Consider the following 16,908-nt stretch of genomic DNA (forward strand, 5'->3'; position numbering starts at 1 on the left):
GATCCCAGTGCACAAAGCTTCTCATAATTGACCACCCTCCCTGTACAACTTCATTTCTCACCATTTCCTCCCACCACGAACTTTATGCTTCAGTGAAGGTGAATTACTTAAAGGTCCCAGGATCAGTGAGGCCACCAGCAGGAAGTATACGGCACAGAAAGAAGGTTTAATTGAAGAAAGTTAATGAAGGGCCTCTTTATGAGACACGGGCAGGGCTAAGGGAAAATAATGATAATAAGACACCCAGATACAAGCACCAAAGGGGGACCAAGGGGACAAAGAAGGGATGATGCTCCCATTACCATGTGGGGGTCAGGGCTGTGGAAGAGGGTCTGCCCGCCCCGGGGCTTCAGGGCCAAGCGAGCACTGTCAAAACCGTGACAAATCCCCTGATCTATGTTTCCTCCAAACCTATGATCTCCTGCTCATGCCTCCATTGGTCAAATCCAACTGGAGGCCAGAAGATGAGAGGGTCTGGAGAGTGGATTCTATAGCGGCGTGAGTGGACACCCAGCAGGCGAGAAAAGGATGGAAAATGAATCCGGAGGGGCAGAGAGAGTCCTTGTCCTTTATTTCGACGACTGGATCCTGTGGCCCCCACCCTGGGGAAACACCAAGTCCCATCAGGCATCGACTGCGGTGGGTAGTGTCAGCTGTGTCATACTTGCAATGCGAATCCAAACGACGGCGTTAGTGGCCAACATTGTTCTTCACGGAAGGCAGCAGGGAAAGGGGGGGGGGGGGAAGAGCCCACTGGCTGCTGGTTCCAGCCCTGGGGTGGCACTCTTGGCTCCCTCCTCTCGCTGCCTGCACCGACTTCCCTACCTCTCGGCAGCACTGCGGCCCTCTGGGTTTCACTTCTCAGGGTGGTGCAAATCTTCATTCCCACGGAATCCAAATTCTTAGCTGTCCTGTCCTCCCTGAGTCACCGCGGTTTCCTATTGGCCGGTTTCTGGACGGGGAGACCCTGCCGCGCTCTGGCGAGTCCTCTGGCTCAGGTACAGTCCTCCTTATCCCTGCCAGTACAGCGAACCCCATTCGATGTGGGCTCGGTCAAGAAGCCCACAAGTCACCGACCTGACCTTCCGGTTTAACGGGATCAAGACTGTGCTCTCCCGGGAATGTTCTCCAGCTGTAAGTCCTCTGTAAGAGGACTGGTTGGTGAAAAAAGCGACAGAGGCCCCTTCGGCCTCCACCCTGGTCCTTGCGCACATCTAACACACCTATGTGACTATGTCACATCTTCTCTTCAGATCTCCAACATTTCCTCCCCGGGCTACGCTCCAGACCAGTTCGAGACTCCAGGGGCAGCCTGTCAAAGTACAGAACCTGCGTATTCGGGCCGTGGGGGAAACGGCACCGAATACACGTGGTGTCTCCCGGAGAGATCCCACATACTCCCGCTGGTGCCCCAGCTGAGCCCTCAGCAGGCCATTTCCTCAGTCCATCCACACAAGTGCCACTGAGTATCTCGGGAGCCGTGCACAGGCCAGTGAATTCCACGGGCATGAACTCAGTGCCACATGCCTTTTGCCGTATAATGAGTTTCTTGGCTGGAGATGATGTTGTGTGGGTTACCATGACAATGAGCAGGGCACTCTGAAAATCTCCAAGTGGTGGTGCTGGCACGCTGCCAGTAAAGAAAAGCAAGTCTGGACCCGGAACAGGACCCCGCTCCTAAGAGAGCAGATTTCTCCATGAAGAAGCAGTACAAGTTACCGGCCTGGTCCGCCAGCTTCCGGAAGGTGCAACCTCGGGGATTCGGGGTTGGTCTTTGCTAGCATTTAGCAGTTTGAGACCTCAATGGAGATGATACCCGTGTGGGTCCTAGCGAAGGGTACTTACTGAGGATGCACTGCGGTGAGAGGGGAAACGGGCTGACCGACATTCGCGGGAAAGATCGATCCCTTCATTAGCGTGATTAGCAAGCACCCCTGCTGGGGTGCTCTGCAGTGGGGGCCCCAGCCGGGAACTTCCATACCTTGTAGCGTCACATGATGCTCATCCAGGGACTTCCATCTCCATGTAACTCGTTCCCAGACTTCCTGCTCACAAGCCTTCCGATCTCGACCATCCAGGGTTCCTGACCAGCCAGCGAATCTATGACCCATGACTCATCAGTCAGTGTAGACCGTGACCCCAAACCACCTTTCCTCCGAAGCACACAACCAGATTGGCCAAAATGTGTCTACTGGGAGGCTTTCCCTTCACCACTGTCTTTCAGGGCCGTTCCTCCCTGTAGCGGTTATCACCTCCCGTGGTGAACACAAAATACAGTAAAACCTTGGATTTCGACCAACTCGTTCTGCGAGTGTTCCCCAAGACGAGCAAACATTTCTAATCAATCTTAACTTGAAAAACAAGAGATGCCTTGCAATCCGAGTACTAGGTGATGCCAGATGTCACACGATTACCACTGAGCCAATGGTTCTTCTCTCTCTCCGGCTGCGGGATTGTGGGTGATCGCCAATGCGATGTCACGGTTCCACAAAATCCTCAAAAAAAGGCAAAAGCAGGGGCCATTGGATAAGGTTGCAGGAGAAGAAAAAGGTTCCATTGAGCCAATAGAGAGCGGTGATTCCTTTCGTGATAGTGAAAGTCGTCCTACACAATAGCCCTCCTCTCTTTCCCTCATACCAGCCGCGAAGGCTTTCAAAGGGAAGTGCAGGTTGTCTGTTGTTCTTTATATTTTGTATTTTCTTTATTCTTTTGTATTATGTTATAGTACTGTAATCATTCTTATATGAATATTTTGGGTTGTGGAACGAATCATCTGAGTTTCCATTATTTCTTATGGGGAAATTTGCTTTGGTATACAAGTGCTTTGGATTACAAGCATGTTTCTGGAACGAATTATGCTCGCAAACCAAGGTTTTACTGTATGTGAATATATATTCACGTGTGAACATAATATGTCAGTTCTGTTTTTCTGGAGGACCCTGACTCATAAACTTCCCCAAATTTCCTTGTGTCCCTTAGGGGATACATCCCTCCCTATCTCCTTCCCCCCATCCCCAGGCAACCACTATCATTACAGCTCAGTTTTCATTTTCTACAATTTTATATAAATCAGATCATATGCTATGTGCTCTTTTTTGGTCTGGCTTCTATCACTCAGCACAGTTATTTTGAGATTCATTTGTGTAGTTGTATGAATCAATAGCTTGCTCCTTTTTATTCCAGGAAATACACTTGTTGGTGAACATTTGGGTTGTTTCCAGTTTGGGGCTATTTTCTTTTTAAGTTTATTTATTTTGAGAGACAGAGACAGCGTGAGTAGGAGAGTGACAGAGAGAGAGGGAGAGAGAGAATCCCAAGCAGGTTCCACACCATCAGCACAGAGCCCGATGCAAGGCTCGAACACACAAAACTGTGAGATCATGACCTGAGCTGAAACCAAGAGTCAGACAGTTAACCAACTGAGCCACCCAGGTGCCCCGGGGCTATTTTTTTTTTTTTAATGTTTATTTATTTTTGAGAGACAGAGAGAGACAGGATGAGTGTGGGAGGGGCAGCGAGAGAGGGAGACACAGAACATGAAGCAGGCTCCAGGCTCTGAGCCATCAGCACAGAGCCCGATGCCGGATGGAACCCACAGACCATGAGATCATGACCTGAGCCCAAGTCGGAGGCTTAACCAACTGAGCCACCCAGGCGCCCGCCCTGGGGCTATTTTTTAAAAAAAACTGCTCTGGACATTCTTGTGTTAAGTCTCTTCAAAGACACATGTTTTTATTTCTCTTGGGCAAATACCTAAATGAGGAATGGCTGGGACACATGTCTCATTTTTAAATCAACTACCAACCGTGTTCCCAAGTGGTTATTATTGAGCAGGGTGAGTTTTCGTGGTTCCCCCTCTTCACCAACACTTGATACAGTCAGTGTTTTTATTGTAGCCATTTCCCATGGCGTGTAGTGGTATCTCGTTTTAATGTGCGTTTATGTTTCTTAGGGACTACTGATGGTGAGCACCTTTCCATGGGCTCATTTGCCATCTGTCTATCTTCTTTGGTCAGGTGTCCATTCGGATGTTTTGCTCATTTGTTTGGAGCACACGCCTGGTAGTTTTTATTGGATTCTGGACATTGGATTTGAAAAAGAGGCTGTGGGTTTTATGTTTCAGTTTTTTACTGGCAGCCAGATACAATGTAGGCAAACCACCCTGATCCAGGGAAGGATGGGCTTCCGCTTTGAGCCGTGGCCTGCTTTTGGTACGTTGCCAGTCCCGCAGCACAGGCCTTCAGCATCGTGCCCGGCAAGCTGGGGGTGTCCTGTGTCCTCCGTGTTCTCTCCTGGTGGGCACAGAGCCCCCCTGTTCTGTCTCCCCCACCTGCTGAGATTGCTGAAATGACTGCTTTTAAGCCTCGAGACAGATGCTTTCTGTTTCATTTCTCATCATCTCGTTCCAGAAGGCGCAGGAGACTTGTGGGTGTGGCCACAAGCGGGGGGCGGGGAGGGGGGGGCTCTCAGCTCCAGGGGTGTCACAACCTTCCTTCCCGAGCCTGGACTCTCTAGCATTTTAGGAGACTTCTGGCGAATCTGTGGAAGCCCCCACTTCTAACTTCGAAAGCACCTGTGGAGGGCAGCTGGCTCCTCCCACTGGAGTCCTTCTGGCCCACACAGGCGTCCTGCCTCGATCGGGATGTTCCTTGCTCTTCTAACAGTAGGGATCCTACCGGGAAGGTGCCCGAGAAGGGACAGGGACGCGGCAGAGTGTGCTGGTGGCAGGATAGCGACGAGGGGCTTTACCACCCTCCCTGCCCTTTCAGTCTAGAGCTATCCTCTCAATAAGAGGAACCTGGCTGGCTTGGCCCTGGGATTCAGATTTTACCTGCTGCTCTACCTGAGCAGGTCTGGCTGGGGTGGGGGCGGACACGCGCCCCCTAGTGGCCCCCGCGGGAAGATGACCGCGCGCTCAGCTGTGGATGCTGGCGGGGGGGGGGGGGGGGGGGGGGGGGGGGCGGGGAGTTTCAGTAAAAAAATTGAACAGGAGGGGCACCTGGGTGGCTCAGTCAGTTAAGTGTCGGACTTTGGCTCAGGTCACGATGTCACTGCTGGTGAGTTCTACTCCCGCGTCAGGCTCTGGGCTGACAGCTCAGGGCCTGGAGCCTGCTTTGGATCCTGTGGCTCTCTCTGCCCCTCCCTCACTCACACTGTGTCTCTCTCAAAAATACACATTTTTTTAAATTAAAAAAAAAAAAAAAGAATTGAACAGGAAACCTCTTTAAACAGCCCTTGAATGCCCTTGTGCTTTTGTCTTTTTAAAAAACCTTTAACTTTTTTGTATCAAAAAATTAGCCTACATACAAGTAGACTGGCTGGTTTAATGAACCCCGCCCCCCCCGGGAGCCATTGCTCAGCTTGCACTCACTGCTGGTTCTGTTTCATCTATGCTCCTAAGCACTCCCCTTCCTTGGATTTTTTTTCTTTTTTTCTTTTTAGTGTTTTTTAATGTGTATATATATATATATATATATATATATATATATATTTTTTTTTTTTTTTTTTTTTTTTTTTTCCAGAGGGCGAGAGACACAGAGGGGCAGAGAGAGAGGGAAACAGAGGGAGGGAGACAGAATCCGAAGCAGGCTCCAGGCTCCGAGCTTCCAGCCCAGAGCCCAACTCGGGGCTTGAACCCACATACCGCGAGATCATGACCTGAGCCAAAGTCAGATGCTTGACTGACTGAGCCACCCAGGTACCCCTGGATTTTCTTTTTAAGTAAACTTGACACCCTACCTGGGCTCGAACTTACTACCCAAGATCAAGAGTTGCATGCTTCACCGGCTGAGCCAGCCAGGAGCCCCTCCTTATATTTTCTTAAAGAAAATCCTTGACTTCATATTATTTCATCTGTAAATGTTTCAGTGTGTAGCTCTAAAAAGTAAAGGTTTGTCTTTTAATTTAATATGTAATTTAAAAATAATTTAAAAAATGTTTTTAACTTAATATATAAAGTTTTTTTTTTAATTTTAATTTTATTTTTGAGAGAGAGAAAGAAAGAGAGAGACAGTGCAAGCAGGGGAGGTGAAGAGAGAAAGGGAGACACAGGATCTGAAGCAGGCTCCGGACTCTGAGCTGTCAGCATAGAGCCTGACCCAGGGCCTGAACTCATGAGCTGCGAGATCATGACCTGAGCTGAAGTTGGACGCTCAACCGACTGAGCCACCCAGGTGCCCCAGTATATAAAGATTTTATGAAAAACCTTAAACATCTATTTTATAGAACATTAAAAGTTTTAAAAACTAAAATTATAAAAATACAAAATATTTTAAATATTTGAAAATAATATAAAAATATAAAACATGAAGATATAGACACATATAAAATATTTAATAAAAATTAAAATATTTTATATAAATGTATTTAAGTGCACCTAGTACATAAAATATATAAATATTTATTACACAAATAGAATATATAAATATAAAAGTTTTTAAAATATAAAACCTTAATACCATCATCACACCTAAAAAATTAACACTTTCTTAATTTCAGCAAGTACTCAGTATTTAAATATCTAATTGACAAATGTCATTTTAAAAATATCTTGTTTGTTTGGATCAGGATTCAAAGTATTTTTTTTTTTAAGTTTATCCATTTTTGAGAGAGAGAGAGAGAGAGAGAGAGAGCCAGCAGGGGAGGGGCAGAGAGGGGGACAGAGGATATGGAGCAGGTTCTGGGCTGAGAGCAGAGAGCCTGACACGGGGCTCGAACCCATGAAGCGTGAGATCATGACCTGAGCCAAAGCTGGACGCTTCATCGACCGAGCCACCCAGATGCCCCGGAATCAGGATTCAAATAAGTTCACGTGCTGAAATCGCTGGGTACGTCTGTCAGGCTTCTTTTACCCCGTAGGTTTCTTGACTCAGTGGGTATGTGTGTTTGTGTGTGTGCATGCACGAGCACATGCACCTGCGAAGGAACTGGGTCATTTGCCCTGCAGGGTGTCTCCCAGCCTGGGTCTTTCTCTCTCTCTCTCTCTCTCTTTTTTTTTTTTTTTTTTTTTTTTCAGTTTTTCATGTTTACTTGTGAGAAAGAGGCAGAGCATGAGTGGGGGAGGAGCAGAGAGCGAGGGAGACAGAGAATCCGAAGCAGGCTCCGGGCTCCGAGCTGTCGGCGCAGAGCCCGACGCGGGGCTCATGAGATCCTGACCTGAGCCCGAGGTTCGATGCTTACCCGACTGGGCCCCCCAGGCGCCCCTCCCAGCCCGGATCTTGCTGGTTGCACCACGGGGAGGCCATGCCGTGTTCTTCCATCAGGAGATAACACACCGGTTATCTCTTTTGCTAACAGTCACAGCAGCTGACGATCAACGTGAGTTTCATTAATTCAGCGCTTGATTTTACGTGGCTCCCCCTTTCTGGTTCTGGTTTTGGAGATACGAGAGAAGGATGAGACGCGGTCCTCAGCGTCCTCAGGCTCCGCTCTCCCCAAACTCCGCTGTGGTTTCCCCGGCCCTGCCCACCGTGGGTCAGCCAGGATGTTTCCTGATCCCGGCACTCCTGACGGGTGATGCCAAATACCTGTGGCGCGAAGGAATGAGTGAGTGAACGGGATGACGGCCTCCACTGCTCCACGGGTTGTCCCTGCGAGTACCCCGAGCTCTCAGCAGGGTTACGGACTTGGGCTGGGAAAGGCCAGGAGAGGAAATGCCTTATGGCAGGCAAGCTTTGACGGTATCCCTCAACCCACGTGACCGGTCGGCGACCAGGGCTGAGGAGGGAACACATTGTTCTGAGGGTGGTGGCCTCCGAATAGAAACTTCTGGAGCACGGGGCGCCTGGGTGGCTCAGTCGGTTGAGCATCCAACTTCGGCTCAGGTCACGATCTCACGGCTCCTGAGGTCATGAGTTCGAGCCCCCCCTCCCCCCACTGCCGTGGGGCTAGCTGCTGTCAGCAAAGGAGCCCGCTTCAGATCCTCTGTCCCCTCACTCTCTGCCCTGCCCCCACTAGCATGCACGCATACTCTCTCTCTCTCAAAAACAAATAAACATTGAAAAAGAAGAAACCAAAGAAGCTTCCGGAGCACAAGGGAATAAGAATGTCTCAAGAGCAGGGGGCTTTCAGTCTGGCTGGCAGACTGGGGTTTAGCTATCAGCTTCACCACTTAATCCGCTGTGTGACATTGGGCAAGTTACGGACTCCCCATCGGGGACTGACAGAGGCTCCCAAAGACACCAGGTCCTAACGAGTGCGAACTGTAAATGTTACCTTATTTGGAAAAGGGCCTTTGCTGTTGGGACTAAATTAAGGATGCTGACAATGGAGAGCCTGTCCCGGGCTATATCTGGCGGCCCCAAATGTAATCACAAATGTCCTCAGAAGAGAGAGGCGGGGTGGGGGTGGGGGTGGGGGACCTGACGCACACCCAGGGCAGAAGGCGCCACGAAGGTGGAGCTGAGAGGGACGTGTAGATGCCGGCCTTGCAGACTGGAGTGACCGTGACCACGAGCCAAGGAGAGCCGGCAGCCGCCAGAAGCTACAAGAGGCACGGAGGAGCCTCGCCCCTGGAGCCTCCGGCGGGAGCACGGCCCTGCCATCCTGAGGTCAGCCTCGGAGAGAGAACACGTCTCTGTGCTTCTAAACTGCTAAGTGTGTGGTGACATGTGACGGCAGCCGCAGGAAACGAACCCACCTCCCCGTGCCTCGGTTTTCCTTATCTACGAAAAGCGCAGTGGGCCCCCTTGGGTGGGGGAAGAGAAAGTCCTGCTGGTGGGCTCGGAGGAGCACCGGGGGAGCCAGGCCCTCCGCACTCGCCCACCTCTCCCTGCGTCCTTACGGTTGCAGGGGGGCCCCGTGGCCCGACGGGCCACCGATGACCAGTCGAGGGTGGCAGAGGGGAATTCTGATGGACTCAGTGTCTCCCCGGGGGGCTGGGCTGCAACGAGCTTCCTCAAGCTTCCGGGGCCCCGTTTTCCACCACCTGAGCTGGGAGAAGAGAGCAGCATCACACCAAGGAGAGAGAGGGGTCCATGCTGGGCACGGTGTCAGGGAACCAGCAGGGCCACCCTTTCCCCTGGGGGGGCGGGGCCTGGGGGGGAGTCAGGAGAGAGCCCGGGCCTTCCCCAGGTTTGCCTGAACAGGTCAGGTGAGCCCAGCTCGGGGCCACCCGCCAGCACATCTCACCTGGGAAAGCCCTGCTCCTCCAGAAGGCCGTACCCCTCCCCCCCCCAACCCGCACTGCCCGCTCGCGACCTGCATGGCCCCTGCTGGACTGTGTCTTCTCAAACCCAGCACTGGACGGGGGCAGGCATCAGCTCCGTTTTGCTCACCACAGCATCCCTAGCACTTAGCACACAGTAGGTGCTCAACACACGCTTGTCGAGAGGGAGGAATGAATGAGCAGAAAGATCCTGGAACGAGCGGCCAGTCGGAGAAGGGGCTCGGGGAGCGGCCGATTTAATGAGAACGTCGCCGAGGGCCGTGCACTGAGTTCAGCATTGAAGATTGTCCCTCGGAGCTTCAGAACTACTATTGGTACCCCTGTCTCCGCCATGCACCCGGGCAAGGTGAAGGAGCCTGTTCAAGGTCAGCCAGCTTGTCGGGCAGAGCTAGGCCTCAGCCTGGGTCCGTGACCCCGAGCCCCGCCTTAGAGCTCCATGCAGCATTCTGCCGGAGATCAGGGGAAATTCAAGGCTTGACAATGGGCCTCATGTGCTTGCTGTCACCCCCACACACACACCTCCTACACCCCCCCCCCTCCGCCCCCTGCTCCTGGGAGTGGCTGGCCATAAAATGCAGAGATGTAAAAAGACACAAGGGAGGAGCAGAGGGGCCCAGGTCCTTGGCTTCAGTCACCCAGGGGAGGATCAGCTCCAGGAGGGACTCAGGAGGGGTAGGAGAGATGGGCTGGGCGGTCCTTCAGGCACATTGGACCAGCTGAGTAGAGAGAGGCGCCCAGGATTTAAGCCTTAAGAATAGCACTGAATTGGGGCGCCTGGGTGGCTCGGTTGGCTGAGCGTCCGACTCGATTTCGGCTCAGGTCATGATAATCTCAGGATTCGTGGGTTCAAGCAAGCCCCACGTCGGGCTCTGGGCTGGCAGCCAGCGTGAGCCTGCTTGGGGTTCTCTTTCTCCCTCTCTGCCCCTCCTCCGCTGGTGGGCTCTCTGTCTCAACATAAAGGTAAAAAAAAAAGAAAAAGAAAGAAAAGAAAAGAAAAGCACAGAATTTATGGGACGAGACAGAAAAGCCCCGGAAGGGACTGGCAATCCGCATTCCTAGTTCTCCTTCGCATTCCCCTCACTGTCCAGCTGAACTGAAAATGTCTGGTGGCAGAAGAGAGTGTCCAGGGGTGGGGAGGGGTGGGCAGGACCAGGGCCCCCCAGCCTGCGCCTCGCATCGTCCATCTGACCCAGTGCTGCAGGAGTCCGCGGTGAGCACCGGGGAGGGGGGCTTCCTCTCCCCAAACAAGCCACCCCGTGTCATGTCTGGAGCTCCTGGCTCCCTACCTGATCCTGAAGATGCCTGCCCCCTTCCCCATTCCCCGCATTCCTGACCCAGGCCTTCCGTTTGTTCAACGTTGGTGGCAATGATGCGACTATGATCTGTTTTGCGTCCTTTTTGCTAGAGTTGCCAGCTGAGATATTTACAGATGAAATGATGGGATGTCTGAGATTCGCTTTTAGAAACAAACAGGGTGGTGGGGACACGGGCGGAGGAGTAAGAGAAACGGAAGCAGCTTTTCGTAATACCGTTCGGTCTGTTTTTGCAGGTATTTGAAATTTTCCGGTGGGAAAAAATCTCCCCCGGAGATGCCGAGGTGGGGGTGGGGGTGGGGGCGAGGGAGACGCTCACCGGGAGACCCGACCCCCCCTCACCCGCCGGCTTTGGCCTGGGCGCCCGGGAGGCCGGGCTCGGAGGCTGCGAGCTGGCGCGGGCTCTGGCGCCACCTGGCGGCCGTCGCGGGACCGACAGCCTCTGAGGTTCCCTGGGCCCCGGGGGGCACCGGGCGCTGGGGGCTCTCCAAACCCGAGCCGGACCCCACGGCACGGAACGCGCGGGGCCACCCGGTGCTGCCCTGACCCCCGGAAGGCCCCTCGGCACCCCAGCCCAACCTTGGCCTCCCAGGGCCCACCTCTGCCCCTCACTCCCCACTCCCCGAGCCACAGCAGCCGTGGGGTGTGAATGACGAGACTGACCGGTGATTGCGGGGGTTCCGTCCTCCACGCTCGCTGGGGGCCCTCCCGAGGGTGGCGAGTAGGCCCGGCCGCCGCACACGGCACATCCAGTCGACTCCTCGGGGTCTCCCTTTCTGTGGTTTGTACCGAAACGTCACAGTTTAAAGGCAAATACTTACAAGAGCATTTCCCCCCTCCCTACTTCCTGCTCTCCACAGTGGGAGCGCTCAACTCTTCTAGCTGATTCTTTTGTTACTTACCTCCCTATCACCAAAGAACAGGCTTATATTTCTAGCTTTTTCCACTCTGGGTGTTTGAAACTGAGAATAGCCCGTGACAATTTGGCTCTTCTACATTTTTCACTCTTCACCCCCTGACACTTCCTGTCTTCGTACACCTTTCACCCCCTTTACTTCCGGTCTCCTTCACCTCTCACCTTCCACCCCCTTACGCTTCCGGTCTCCTTCACTCTTCACCCTTCACCCCTCCACTTCTGGTCTCCTACACACACGCGCGCGCGCACACACACACACACACACACACACACCCATCATCTCATCACTTTCCACCCCCTTAGACTTCCTGTCTCCTTCACCCTTCACCCCTCCACTTCTGGTCTCTTCACCCTTGGCACCCTAGACTTTCTGGCCCTTCATCCTCCCAGTTGTGACTTCTTCTGGGTTAGAGTAATTTTCGGAGTTTCGGGGTAACAGTTAACTACTATTCACGGATGAGCCATGATTAATTTTTCCTTCTGCTGTAACTTTTTGTTTTCTCTGGATTTCGTCATTGCCTTGCATTTGCTTTTGCCGAGCTCTCTATGCACTCGTTACTGTTTTATCCCCCAATTCTTCCCGGTTTACAAGTTGTGTAGATTCAGATATGTTAGATATCCTATTAATTTCGGCGTCTGGGAAAAACTCTTCCCCAGGGCCTTCTGGCCTCTCCCATGTAAGGGGACTGATATCTGCTGCCCAACCCCCCCCCCCCCCCCCCCACCACCACCACCAGCAGGGCAGGGGCATCCCGAAGGTGCCTTCCACAGACTCTCTCTTGGGTGGAAGCCCATTTCTTGGGCCCCTTTCCTTCTCATTTCTTGCTTCGTTCTCCTGTTTTGATCGAGTCTCCCTTCCAGCAGCTTCCTGAGAAAGGATGCTTAAGGGGTGAACGCTTGAGACTGTGCATATCTAAACACGCCTATTTTGCCCTAATGTTTTAGCGGTTTCACTGGGTATATAACTGTTGCTTGGGAACCGCTGTCCCTCAGAGTTTTGAAGGCACTGCTACCATCTAGTGTTATTAATGAGAAGTCTGAGGCCATTCTGATCCGTGATCCGTCTTATTAAATGTTGCCCCCTTTCTGAAAGTTTTTAGAGCCTTCTCTTTATCGTCAGTATCCTGAAAATTCATGATGATGTGCTTTGGAGTGAATCTACTTTGACAATGTACAGGGATTTGAAGTATCCTTTCAATATGTATTTCATGACCTCCAGTTCTGGGAATTTCGGAGAGAAAAAAAAGAGAGAGAGAGAGAGAGAGAGAGAGAGAGAGAGAGAGAACAAATCCAGGATGTTCAAATTGAAGTTTTGGAAGTAAGGAACAAAGAACGTAATAGGAAGGTTAACTTCCTTCCTAATTCGTAAAAATACACAAAATTTTTCCAGAACTGAGTATCGTAAGTCTACAGATTGAAAAGTCCTAGGGACCACTCAGTGTGACGCATGACAAGAGACTCAATGCAAGGCAATGTGCTGGTGACATCTCTTGGTTTGCATATTTGAAGCTGCATTTAAATGCGACATAGAAGTTATTTGGACCTCAATATACGATCCAGTGACGACGTGTTCTATGACTGAAATGAAGAACTGATACTGATTTGCCACATAGAGTTGTATCCGGGAAGGCTTCATGGAAGAGGTGGAACTTGAGTTGGTTTGTAAGGGATGGGTGGGCAGAGAGGAGGGCTAGATGTTCCACGGGAGGGAAATATTGAGCTTGTAATGAACCCCTGGGCGGGGGGTGGGGGGTGGAGACCGGGCTGGCTGGAGCCTCAAGATAAGGTGAGGTGGGACCCGAGTCCTGATCTGGCTTCGTGGAGCCCCGCTCCTTATCTGAAACTTCCCACAGAGAAAACAATGCCCTCGCTGTGTTCAACCTGAGCCCAATCACGCCCAGAGGCCCTGGGCAGCTGAGGCCCGATAAGCAGGTAAAATTTCCCCTTGGGAACTGAAGGCGAGTGGGTCCTGCGTCTTGTAAGTCTCCTTGGGAGGATTCTCCACGACCCTCCTGCCCTCTCCCTGGAGTTGGAATCTTGGCACTGGGAGGGATCTTAGAGCCTCCTAGCCACTGAGCAGAGGCCACACGGGGTTCAGGATTTGCCCAAGGTCATGCTGCTTGTTGGTGACAGAACTGGGTTTAGAACCCAGATCTCTGCCCACCCCCCCCACCCCCCCATCCAGGGCACCTTCCCACCCCCGCCTGTGCTCACATCAGGAGAGGCAGCTTTTCATCTGAAGGCTACACTCAGCTATTCAGCCCTGGGGGAATCACAGGGTGTCCAGCGGGGGGTGGGGGGTGGGGTGGGGAGGGGCCAGAGCAGAGTTTGCTGTTGGATTTAGGATCTGCATTTAAGTTCACATAAGCGCCAAGGACAATGATGTCCGTTCTGCATGTGTTTCAATACCCTTACTGCTCTGCACATTCACTATCGTATTCCCCAGGTCAAGGTCCTCGGGGTGCCTCCCTGCCCGAGAGCCCCAGAGCAGCATTGGCAGGCAGCCGGACCCCAGAGGGAACTGGAGCCAAATAAAATATGAATTGAGTCGAGAAATGACTCAGGCACTCGGTTTTGCATCGAGGTTGCTGGTAAGCGAGATGTGGCGGTGCTTACCCTCCGGGCAGGGGGGTGGGCAGCTCCTTAAGGGCTGGGGCCATGTCCCTTCAGTGGCCGGCACGGTGCCTTTTACAGGGAACTTGCCCAATACACTTGTGAGTTGACGTCTGTCATAGGTTGAATTGTGTTCCCCAAAGACCACGAAGTCCTCACCCCCAGTACTTGTGTGACCTTATTTGGAAAAAGGTTTCTGCAGATGATTAAGTTGGGATGAGGTCATTAGGGTGAGCTCCAATCCAATGGCGGGTGCCGTAATAAAAAGGGGGAAAGACAGACGCACAGGGAGAACACCACATTGAAGACATGAATTTGAGGCCCCGAGCCCAGGGACGACTAGATGCCGGGACACAGCCCTGGAACACATCCTCCCCTAGCAGCTTTCGAGGGAGCACAGCTGTGCTGATGCCTGGAGCTCAGACTTCTGGCCTCCAGAAGCAGGAGACAATAGATCTCTGCTGTTTAGGCCACCTAGGTTCGTGGTCCACGTTTAGGTGGGGCGCCTGGGTGGCTCAGTTGGTTAAGCATCCAACTTCAGCTCAGGTCGTGAGCTCACGGTTCTTGGGTTCGAGCCCCGCGTCGGGCTCTGTGCTGACCGCTCGGAGCCTGGAGCTGCTTCGGATTCTGTGTCTCCCTCTCTCTCTGCCCCTCCCACACTCATGCTCTGTCTCTGTCTCAAAAATGAATGAGCATTAAAAAAAAAAAAAAAAAAAGGTGGCCCCAGGAAACTAATGCGTTGCCCAAAGCATCCGCTGGTTTCTGCCTCCTGCCTGCCAGGCCAGTCTGTCTGTCTGCCGCCTGCCATGGCTGTTTCCCAGCCTGGCCATCAGAGGATGGTGGTGACGTCAGCAAGACCGGGGTCTCAGACCCCTTGCTCGTGGGATTGAAGCCCTCGGCCGGCCTCCGGACACCATTGGGCCCTCCCGCACGAGGGCATCAGGAGAGGTACCGAGGGACCGGCTCGGCTGAGGCCCCGACACAAACCGCTGGCCCGTGGAGCTGCAGCTAGCCGAAGAGGGCGTCTGGCCCAGGGCCTGGGAAGCTCGCGGGTCCATCCAGTTCTGTCACGTAGCCGCAGCGAGAGCTGCCACCACTCAGGCTCCCACCTGCGAAACGGGTTCTTCATGCTTCCCAATCGCAGGTCCCAGGGGCACGCTCACGCGCACAGGTTATTTTTGGGCGCCACGAGAACTGGGGAGCTTCTGGCGTTTGGGGCGCCGGGTGCGAAGCACCCTGTAGCGCGCGGACGCCGCCTGGGGAATGATGGTCTCAGTCCCCGTCCTTCCCGGTTTGCGATGTGCTCTCTGACCACTTTCCTTTTGAGAAAGGATGAGTCATTCTCGTGCCCCCCAAGTTCTTGCTAATTTAGCGTCATTTGCATGTGCAGCCTTTTAGGTGATTTAACTTGTAAATTTCCCTCAATAATTCCAGCTCCGTTACTTTAGGCCCTGATTGCAGCACTTAAATTTTTTAGTATTCCGTGCACCTCCTTCCAAGATGTGTGGGCTCAGCCGCCATCAGAGCAGCCAGAAAGCCCTCCAGCCTCCTGTCTGGAGGCTGCGGCTTGACAGTTCCCCCGGCGAGCGCTGTGCCCAGGCTCTAAGAGCAAAGAGGGGCACAAAGGGGTTGTCGCTGAGCTCTGCGCCCCATGGGTCTTCTCCACGGAGTGTCCATAAATGCAGGTCCTCATGCACTGGTACAGCCCTGCTGGGGGGGCACCTGCCGTCCGGCATCTCAGTCCTCCGTGGGGGATTTCACATGGGTCACACTTCTCAACTCCACACCCGGCAGGTGTCCCCCTCGGGTCCCCACCCCGCCCCCAGATTCATCCCCCATCCTTTCTGGTCCTGCTCTGTGTCTTAGGGGCTGGCCCCGAAGGCTGTACCCTCAGTGGGAGCTCAGAGGGGGACTCATCTCGGTGCCTCAGGACAACTGTTCCCACAGGGAGGCCCCTCCCCAACCCCACTGGACTCTACTAGTAAGATTTTCTTCCTGGGGTGCCTGGCTGGCTCGGTTGATAGAGCATGGAGCTCTTAATCTCAGGGTGATGAGTTCAAGCCCCACGTTGGGCATGGAGCCTACTAGATAGATAAATAGATACACAGATAGGCAGATAGATGGATAGATTTTCCTCCTTCAGGCCCAGGAGGGTCAAGGTTCTGTTGTGCCTACTTTGGGGGCAGTTGTTACCTTATCTGCCCCTGGCCTCTGCAAGTTCCCTTCTGTTCTGGTTGTTGCAAAACCAACCCCGTCAAACTTAGTGACAGAAAGTGATCACTTTGGTACGTGTCCTGGGTCCTGGGAGTCAGGAACTCAGACAAGGCAAAGAGAGGCAAGTAGTCTCTGCTCCTCAGCCAGGACGACTGGAAGGCTGGACGACTTGGCAGCCCAGTCATCTGGAATCATCTGGAAGCTTCCTTGCTCACATAAGGTCTAACAGCTGAGACTGGCTGTCAGCCAGAACTCCTACACATGGTCTCTTCATCTGGTCGCTCTGCGCAAGCTGGCTCGGGCTAGCTCCCAGGAGAGCACAGTACAAGTCCCCGGCATTTGAATGATCTTGCCTCGGAAGTCACACGGCGTTACCTGTTCCCCGCAGGCGGCTCTGCTCCTGAAGCGGGCTCTGGAAAGCGGATGTGGCTGTACTTGGGGCTGGAAGGGTCCACACGGCCCTTCCGACCCTCAGTCACTAGCTTCCCCACCGAGGCCCGGGAGGGTACAGCGAACTGGCAGAAGATCTCTGTGTGTGTGCCCTGCGGCTGCCAGGGAAGCTGGGATGATGAATGTCTGGCACTTTCTGCTTCGGGAGTCGGGGGGGATTTTTGCCCCATAAAAGGGGTTCCCTAGATGTATGAGTAAAAAACATATTAAGGTAGATGAAGAACTTTAGATGCTGA

The 16,908-nt window shown here is 53.0% G+C and overlaps 1 long non-coding RNA gene across 2 annotated transcripts; it reads right to left on the minus strand.

Moving 5' to 3' along the window:
- Window positions 1-8,340: 8,340 nt before the first annotated feature.
- Window positions 8,341-11,601, minus strand: LOC109252390 (uncharacterized). Of its 2 annotated transcripts, none has more exons than XR_002073965.2 (3): window positions 11,382-11,601; window positions 11,143-11,255; window positions 8,341-8,926 (listed from the first exon to the last, which is right to left on the minus strand). It is a non-coding gene; the product is annotated as an uncharacterized LOC109252390 (long non-coding RNA). The 2 variants fall into 2 exon arrangements; XR_002073964.2 differs by having other exon boundaries at window positions 8,341-8,931; window positions 11,382-11,599.
- Window positions 11,602-16,908: the final 5,307 nt, after the last annotated feature.

Source organism: Panthera pardus, unplaced genomic scaffold (genome assembly GCF_024362965.1).
Source record: "Panthera pardus isolate Hobbes unplaced genomic scaffold, ASM2436296v1 HiC_scaffold_9, whole genome shotgun sequence".
NCBI lineage: Eukaryota > Metazoa > Chordata > Mammalia > Carnivora > Felidae > Panthera > Panthera pardus.